The following is an 8,872-nucleotide window of genomic DNA, read 5'->3' as shown; positions in this document are numbered from 1 at the left end:
TTCTATGTATATTAATTTATTTATTCATCTACTTTCAAAAAATTATTTGAGGCAGCTTTTAATAATAAATATACAAATGTTGAGGAAAGGATTAGAAAACAGAGTGAAAGGAAACAGTATAAGTAGTCCTGATGATGGGAATAAGAGTGGAATTTGGGGAAAATGGGGCTACAAAAGTAAGATGCCAGCATTTTCACTCTAGGAATTTATCCTAGAAAAATTAAGGTTTATTTTCATGCAGGAACCTGTATATGAATGCTCATATAACAGTTTTATTGGTATTAACCCCAAACTGGAAACTACCCAAATATCTTTCAATGGATGTGTGATTAAACAAATTGTGATACACCCATTCAATGAAATGCTACTCATAAATACAAATAAAGAATTCTATTTATGTAAAATTCCTGAAATAATTATAGAGATGAAGAACAGATTAGTAGTAGCCAGGGTAGGGGCGGGAGTGGGGTGTGGTGTGTAAGGTATAAAGGGGTAACAGGAAGTTTTGTGGATTTGGTACAATCAACTATGGTGGTGATTACCCAAGACTATACATATGACAGATTGCACAGGGCTATGCAATCGAGCCTACATGCTTATGTGCATACACACACTACACACACACACACACGAATGAATATAACTGGTGAAATTTAGATGAACAGTAGATTGTACCAGGTTCTTGGTTTTGATATTGTACAAGAACTGTATAAGATGTGAACACTGGAGAGAGCCTGGGGAAGGAGAACATGGAAATACCTGTACATTTCTCTGCAACCTGATGTTCTTACAATTATTTTAAATACATGTTTATTTTTTTTAAAAGACAGGATAGAGCCAGAGGAGAACAGTGAATGCCTAGATAAGGAGTTTGTACCTAATTTTGTAGCCAATGGGTAATTTATCAGAAACATTTAAAGAAATAATTAGCAAGATGAGAGCTGAAATTTATAATAATTATGTTGCAGGTAGGATGTAAGATGAACTGAATCAAGAGGAAAGAACAGGGAGGCCAGCTGGGGTGCTGTTGTCCAAGATACGTTTTTTCCTTTAAATATCTACCCTTTTTAGGTTGTGGGGTTGAGCAACACTGGTGATTATGAGGACGAAAATAGAACTCCAGGAAAGTCATTCATTTGAAGATGTTTACCGAGCACCTATTTTATGATAGACGGACATGGTCTCTGCTTTCAAGAAGTTCATAGAGGGTGGAGTAGACAATACGTAAGTCAGAATATACCTAAGATTAATTTCAGAGAGTGTAAAGTTCTATGAATAAAATGAAACTGGATTTCAGCTAGAGAGTGACTTGGGAGGGAGGTTCTTTAAATAAGGTAGCCAGGGAAGGAATCTCTGGAGTCTAGATGAGACTTCAATGATCAGAAGGAACCAGCTTTATCAAAATTTTAGGGAATAGTGTTCTAGGCAACTTGGAGAAGCAAGTGTGAAGGCCCTGAAATGACAAATATGTTTCTAGCCTTGGTGCCTGGAAGATAGGAATAGCATCAAACCAGAGGAGTTTAACTGCAAGAGGGTCGGGCAGTGGAAGACACGGTAAATTTGATTTGGGACAGATTGAACTTAAGCGGTTGGCCAAACCATCCTGGAGGGCTGGAACGGGAACATGGTGGGTAGCACAGTTGAGGGAAGGTGTTTGTGGGCAGAGAAGACACTGTTGGAAAGGGAACGACTGAAGATGCGAGCAGTAAGTTGATGGAAATAGCAAGGAGGATCACTTGGGAGCGCCGGTGCTGTCATCGATCTTTAGTGAAAAAACGTAAGGACTCCTGGTTAGGGAAGAAGGCAGACACAGCTTTTCAAGTTAAGAGAACTGGATAAAGGCTTGGGCTGAATGCTTTTCTTAAAACAATTTTTAGACAGTCCTTTTCCCTATCTTTTAAAATTTATTTATTAAATTGATTAATTAATTTTAATTGGAGGCTAATTACTTTACAATATTGTAGTGGTTTTTGCCAGACATCGACATGAATCAGCCACAGGTGCGCATGTGGAAACAGACAACAGTCTCAGAACTCTTAGCTGTTTTTGATGATGGTAGTGGTAGGTGCCATAGAGCCTTGATGAAGAGAAATTAATTGAAGATTTGACACTGGGCTGGAAGTAAGATCCATGCAATTAACTGGTAATTGACTTTAGTCAAACTTCCTTCTCTATTTGATCACTGACGTCTATTCAGCTATCCATATATACTATTCATTTGTATCCACAATAATAATAATAGTGCTTGATGTTTACTTAGTGCTCACTGTGAGCCAGCCATCATGCTCAGTGTTCTGGGAGCTTTATCTTATTTAATTCTTACACCAGTTCCCATTCGGACATAAGGATACCGGAGCCTAGGCTTATTAAAATTTCCAGCTCATATAAGCTGATAAGTGGCAGAATAGGAACCTATATGCAGATTTGTGTCACACCAAAGACCAAAGACTCAGAGGTTAAAACGTATGCCTGCAATGCGGGAGACCCAGTTTCGATCTCTGGGTCGGGAAGATCCCCTGGAGAAGGAAATGGCAACCCACTCCAGTATTCTTGCCTGGAGAATCCCGTGGACAGAGGAGCCTGGTGAGCTACAGTCCACAGGGTCGCAAAGAGTCGGACAGGACTGAGCAACTTCACTTTTTTCTTTCTTTCAAAGACCTGCTCTACTGCTATTCCCATGGCTTTCTGTGGAAGCTTCCTGCGGGCTGGGACCTAGTTCATGTGATCCACTTGGTGTGATGCCCACACAGTTATGTTAAGCTTTTAGTGAGAGAAATATGTTAGGTTTGTATTAGTTTCCTGTGGCTGCTGTGACAAATGACCACACACCGTGTGGCTGAAAACAACAGGAATGTATTCTCTCACAGCTTTGGAAGCTGTGAGGGTCTGAAGCCATGGGAGTCAGCTGGGTGGCACTCCCTCTGGAGGCTCTAGGGGAAAATATAATGTCTTGCCTCTTACTGGCAATGGCACCCCACTCCAGTACTCTTGCCTGGAAAATCCCATGGACAGAGGAGCCTGGAAGGCTGCAGTCCATGGGATCGCTGAGAGTCGGACACGACTAAGCGACTTCACTTTGACTTTTCACTTTCCTGCATTGGAGAAGGAAATGGCAACCCACTCCAGAGTTCTTGCCTGGAGAATCCCAGGGACGGGGGAGCCTGGTGGGCTGCCATCTATCGGGTCGCACAGAGTCAGACATGACTGAAGCGACTTAGCAGCAGCAGCAGCTGCTGGTGGCTGTGTATACCTTGGGCTGCATCACTCCAGTCTCTGCCTCTGCCTTCACATGGACCCTCTTCTGTGTTTTTTAAGGACATTCGTAATTGGATTTAGGGCCCACCTGGATAATTCAGGATGATCTCATCTCAAGGTTCTGAAATACCTCTGTGAAGACTCTTTTTCCAAATAAGGTCACAGGTTCTGAGAGTTAGGACACAAACATGTCTTTTGGTTGGCCACCGTTTAACCCACTAGGTGTCTGATAGTAAAAATGTCTAGAAGCAAGTGCTAAGGGGGTTGTACCGCTAAACTCTTTCCAGCCTGTAGTCAGGTCAAATGCTCTACAAGAACAGTTTGCACTTTGACACCACAGCATACAGATAGTGACTAGTGAGTATATGAAGGTATGCTTTAAGGGCTGACATTCTGATATTTTGATTGAGAATCACATTTTAAGACTCAGTCTTAGGAAGAGCTGGTGCTGATGTCCCCAGGTTGAGTTAGTTGCTCAGTTCTCTTGGCTCATAAAGCATTTTATTTATATCTCTGTTACTGCATTTATGAAGATTTATTATAAATTATTCTTTTATATTTTTATCTCTCTCATTAAGTGTAAACTCCAGAGGGCATGTACCGTGTCTTATTCAGCTCTGCTTAGTAAATGTTGGAGAAGCCAGTCAGTGAAGGAAAGGACTAAGGAAGGAGTTAAGCTAAGGGACATACATCCTCTATATTTCCCAGATCTGAACATGGACATATGAACAGACCATGAGGAGTAGAGTGTGAATTCATCATCATTGTATTATTAGCCTCTTGTGCTATATCTGATACGTACAAGAATCTCAGTAGAGAATGCTGCATGGAATTGAAACTGAAACAAATATTGAAATCTGAAAGCTTAAAGAGTGAGATTTGATTGCTTCCTAAAAACAATACTGAAAGCAGTCTGAAAAGATCTAATTTAATCTGCCACAGAAATAGTCTGAAAACAATCATCTACATCATTTAACTTCATTTTGTGTTTTTCATTTTGCTTCATATTTGGTGACTCTTAACTTGAGTCAGCAGAGTTGTAGTAGAAAGAACAATTATCTGAAAATTAGGCTGAAGTCCTGCCTTGCTCCTTACTGTGTATATGATGTTGAACAAATCACTTAGCCCCTCCCAACTTAGCCCCTTTATCTGTAGCATATAGGTAATCATGTTACCTATTTTCTATAGGTGCTATAAGGATTAAATTAGTTTGTTAAACATAGTTTAAGTGCCTTACAAACAGAAGGTGTTAATATTGAAATCTTTTTCACTTTTAAATAGAGAATAGCTAGAAAACGTATTAAGAGGTGACTCATTAATAATACAAACCAGTAATAAAGAAACTTCAAGATTTTGCTATGAGAATTACATTGATAATAAAGAACAATAATGTCTTGAATGGTGTCTTGTATTAGTCCAGTACTGTATTTCTCATCCTAGATTTAGCAAAGAATTTGTAAATTATGTAAATTTTTACTATAACTCCCAAGAGCAAGGGAGATAGGAGATAAATCAAGAGAAAGAGCAAGTTATAACTGTGCTAACCCAGGAAAGAGATGAAAAAGGGCTTAAGTATGAAGTGGTAAATATTATATTGTAAGTTCATGGACCTTTGGAAACCCTGCTCTAGTGGGAATCTAAATATTTGACTTCCATGGTGGTTGTCTTATTTATTATAGGACTTAGTGGAACCTATTGCTTAGAGTGGGATACCCCTCCCAGAACAAGCTGGGAAAATCTCCAGGATGCCAGCCAGGGCACCGAGGAGAGTTTCCAGGGATTTTAGGCCACTGCCACTCCCTCCCTTCCTGGAAAAGAATGCAAAGTGCAGCTTCCATCCCCAGATCCAGGCCATATGCTCCATTAAGCATCGTAGGCGCCTTGCCCGGTTGTTATTTTAATAAAGCTGGTTGTGCTCCTCAATTTCCCTTAGAGGGCCCACTGGGCAGACCAGCGCTGGTAGAGCCTCGCGTTTCCCCTCTGCTTGACCCACGAGCTGTCTGATGGAAGTTCTGCCCATAGTATTAGTGCTGGCTCAGGAAGCCTGGCTTTCTTGCCATCGTAATGGGTGTTGCAACTCCTGGCCTCTGCGGACCAGGCCAACAACAGCAGAGTAGAGTTGATGTGGATTTTGAGGGTGTTATGGGGAGATGACACTGCAGGAAGGAATACCTGATTTAAAGCTATTGCTTTTCTCTTAGAGGCAAGGGACATGGCAGGACAGAAAGAAAGGAAAAAAGAAGTAGTATTTGCCCTAAGAATCTATCTGCACATTTTTAATATATCACTGTTCAAACTGGTACTTTCTGTGTGTGTGCTTCACTGAATTTATTTCCACTGTATTTGGGTAGAATTTAGATAATTTAGAAACAAAGAATTTTAATAAATCATCAAGCCTTGAGTAGAAGCTCACGGGTTTGTTCACCTTCTAATTTCCCATCTTCAGATTCCTGTTATTTATTTATTTATGTATTTTTTTGGGCTGTTTAGTTTACACCACAGTGTTCTTAATCTTAACTTCATCTGGGGGAAATCTTACTGGGAAGATTTACATTTGGAAGATCAGGATAATCTTCACATGCATCTGAAGGAAACAACGCCTCCCCTCCCCTTTGTTGCCTCACCCATGCATCACTAGGAGAAATAGCAGTATCGGGAAAAAAAAAAAATTGCTGCTGTCTGTGACCACTATACCCACAGAAAAGGAGTGGGAGAGAAAATACCTAGCCATGGACCAGGCATTCCACCCCCTGCCTTGTGCTGCCTTTGCTAGGAGCCAACTTTCCCCCTTGGGTCTTTGGGAGATGCTTAATTTTAATTGACTCAGAGGAGTTGTACTTTGTGTCTGAAAACCACACAGAAATGGGAAGTAAAAGAGTTCCACTGACCTCCCACCCTGCCCGTCCAACCACATGCACATATACACACACAAACAAATCCAAGGTACTCAACAGCCTTCAAGCGGAATCTTGGGCTGGTACCAGAGTCTAGGCTTGTGACAGGCTTTGCATTTCCAGCAGACTTCTCAGAAATTAGGTGACCCCTGCTCACACTGAATGAAACTGTGTTGTAAACTTTGACCTATGAGCAACCCAGAGGGGATGTACCTCTAAATTGGATTTTCCCCTTTTCATTAATGGTTTCCAAGCAATTAAAAATAGTCACCCTAGTGGAGAGGACAGAGTATGCAGGTGCAGATTCTGTTGCTCTGAAACGCTTCTGCTTTTGTGCAGGGATGCTAAATGTTTCTCCCCGTTCCCATCAGTTTCCCGGTCCCCGGGTTCCATTTTTCACTTACTGCCCTCCACATCTTTGTGTTTCACAGCCCATGGAATCTTGGCTTCAGAGAAATAAATGGACCCAAGAGAGAGTTATATTTTAAGAAACAGAATGATGATCGCTCACATTTTAAGTTAATAATAAAATCCAAGTGTAATTGGCCAGATCTTCCCAGCAGGGAGTGTGTGTAACCCGTCATCTGGGCAACGTGAGAATTTGGCACTTACGTGGCACAGGAGAGAGGCCACCCGCATACAGCCAGGGGGGACCTACTTAGGAGCCTGTGGCTAAGAGAAGATTAAACACTGAGAAAGTTCTGTGAGCAGAGAGGACAGACAACGGCTGTGAAGGTGGGAGTAAAACTGAAGAGCTGTTTGTAGAGTTATGTGAATTGGGGAACAACAGAGGGTATATGTGTCCTGCCTTGTAAACATGCCCTTTCAAGCTCACACCTCCCCAGCTACAAGATTCTGAAAAGGGTATCCTTACTGGTCCCATTTTTTTAACCTCCGGGTTACTCCCTGATCGATTTCTATGTGGTTTCTGTCTCCTTTCCTTCTCAAACTGCTGTCATCAAGGTTACTGACGACTTTCTTGTTGAAAAGACGAAACAAAACAATAGAAGCTGTTCAGTTTTATTTAACCTTGTCTACCATCATTTGACATGTTTTAATTTTTGTGACACTGCTCTCTTTTTTGTCTTCTTCCTCTTGTCTTCACTTCTCAGTTTAAGAAGTTTTGCTGCTCTGTTCCACAGACATCTTTCCTTCTCCTCTCTTACTCTACCTACTCTCTCTAGGGAATATCAAGCATATTCATGGGGAATATAAAACATTTTCATAGGGAATACCAAGCATTCATTTGTCAACAATTATTAAATCTATATTATTAGTTCATTTATCTTTTCTGAACTTCACACCCCATGCATCCTATTTGCTTTTGAATGTTTCTTTTTGCATGGAATGCCCTAAAACTCACCTAAATTCACCATACCCATTTGCTCAAACTTTTTCTCCTCCTGTCCATCTGTTTTTGGTAAATGACATCATAATTTCCTGATGCCAGAAAACTTGCTATCTTCTTTGTTAATAGCTTTCTGATTGATCTCCCTGTTTCCAACATTGGTCTCTTCAAGCAACAGACAGATTTGATTCTAAAGAATAATTCAATCCTTGCTTAAATCCTTGCAATAAATCCATCCTTGCTTAAAAGCTTTCAGTGGCTTTCCATCACAAACAGAATAAAATTCCAGCTTCCTTCCACGCCCGGCCTGATCTGCTCCTTGCCTTTCTCTGTACCCCTTCTCTCACCACCAGCCCCTTTGTTCAATCTACTCCAAAGACTTCCGCCATCTTTTCACCCCTCGCTCACCTCAGGGCCTTTTGCTGTTTTGTTGCTTGGGATATTCCGACTCCAGGTCTTTGCATAACTGGATCCCTTTCTTTTTTTTGGCTGGTTCAAATGTAACTTTCACAGACAGGTCTCTGCTGTTTATCCTAGTGAATTCAGCACCCTTCCTAGCCACCTTAATTGCTGTTTTGTATTATACTTTGGAATTTTCACTATCTGAAATCATCTTGTTTCTATTTTCATTGTCATCCTAGAATGCCAGCTCTGTGGGAGCACACACTATATCCTTTTTACCTTTAAGAGTGCCTGGAACAGAATGGGTGACCAATAAATGCTTTTTAATTGAAAAAAAGAAAAAAAGGATACTATCCTTAGATCCTGAGTTCAGCCAGACTGCTTACAGTTCCCTGAACTACAACACACGTTCACCTTCTGCCTCCTCTGCTTATATGCTTTTTTCTTTTTCAGTTCAAATTCTGCTTATCCTTCAGTACTTGACTTTATCACCTCCTCCAGGAAGCTCTCTTTGATTTTATGAGTTCCTGGTTAACACTCCCATTAGATTCTGTAGCACCCTGTGCGTATTCTTATTATACCAGTAGCACATATGTAGTTAGTTAGTATGAAGTTGTTTGTAATGTGTCTGTCTCCCCCATTAATTCGCTTTTGGTAGGGATAGTGTTTTATTTGCATCCTGAGCTTACTGGGAATCTATAAAAACCTACCTAATTATTTTGTTGAATTATTTGTTAAGTGATAGAACCCTTTGGTAATATAAATAGGTGTCTCTCAAGTTCTTACACTTGCCAAGTTTTGGTTTTTAGACACTGAAGTTTTTTAGAATGTACATAAACTTCCTTATAGAAAAGGTTCATAACCCCGCTAAAGTTTTCTGAAATAAAAATAACATTAAATACTATATTACAATTTATTGTCTATTATGTTCTGTGAGCCTCTGACATAGATTCTTATTCACAAGTAACTTTTC

The 8,872-nt window shown here is 40.5% G+C and overlaps 1 protein-coding gene across 2 annotated transcripts in view; it reads right to left on the bottom strand.

Moving 5' to 3' along the window:
- The window catches only part of ANKFN1 (ankyrin repeat and fibronectin type III domain containing 1), a 299,993-nt gene that overhangs the window by 5,007 nt on the left and 286,114 nt on the right, over positions 1-8,872 (bottom strand). The gene's annotated exons all lie outside the window — the stretch shown is intronic.

This window comes from Bos indicus x Bos taurus, chromosome 19, assembly GCF_003369695.1.
Source record: "Bos indicus x Bos taurus breed Angus x Brahman F1 hybrid chromosome 19, Bos_hybrid_MaternalHap_v2.0, whole genome shotgun sequence".
NCBI classification, from domain to species: domain Eukaryota; kingdom Metazoa; phylum Chordata; class Mammalia; order Artiodactyla; family Bovidae; genus Bos; species Bos indicus x Bos taurus.
This window is presented reverse-complemented; position numbering and strand designations above follow the sequence as displayed.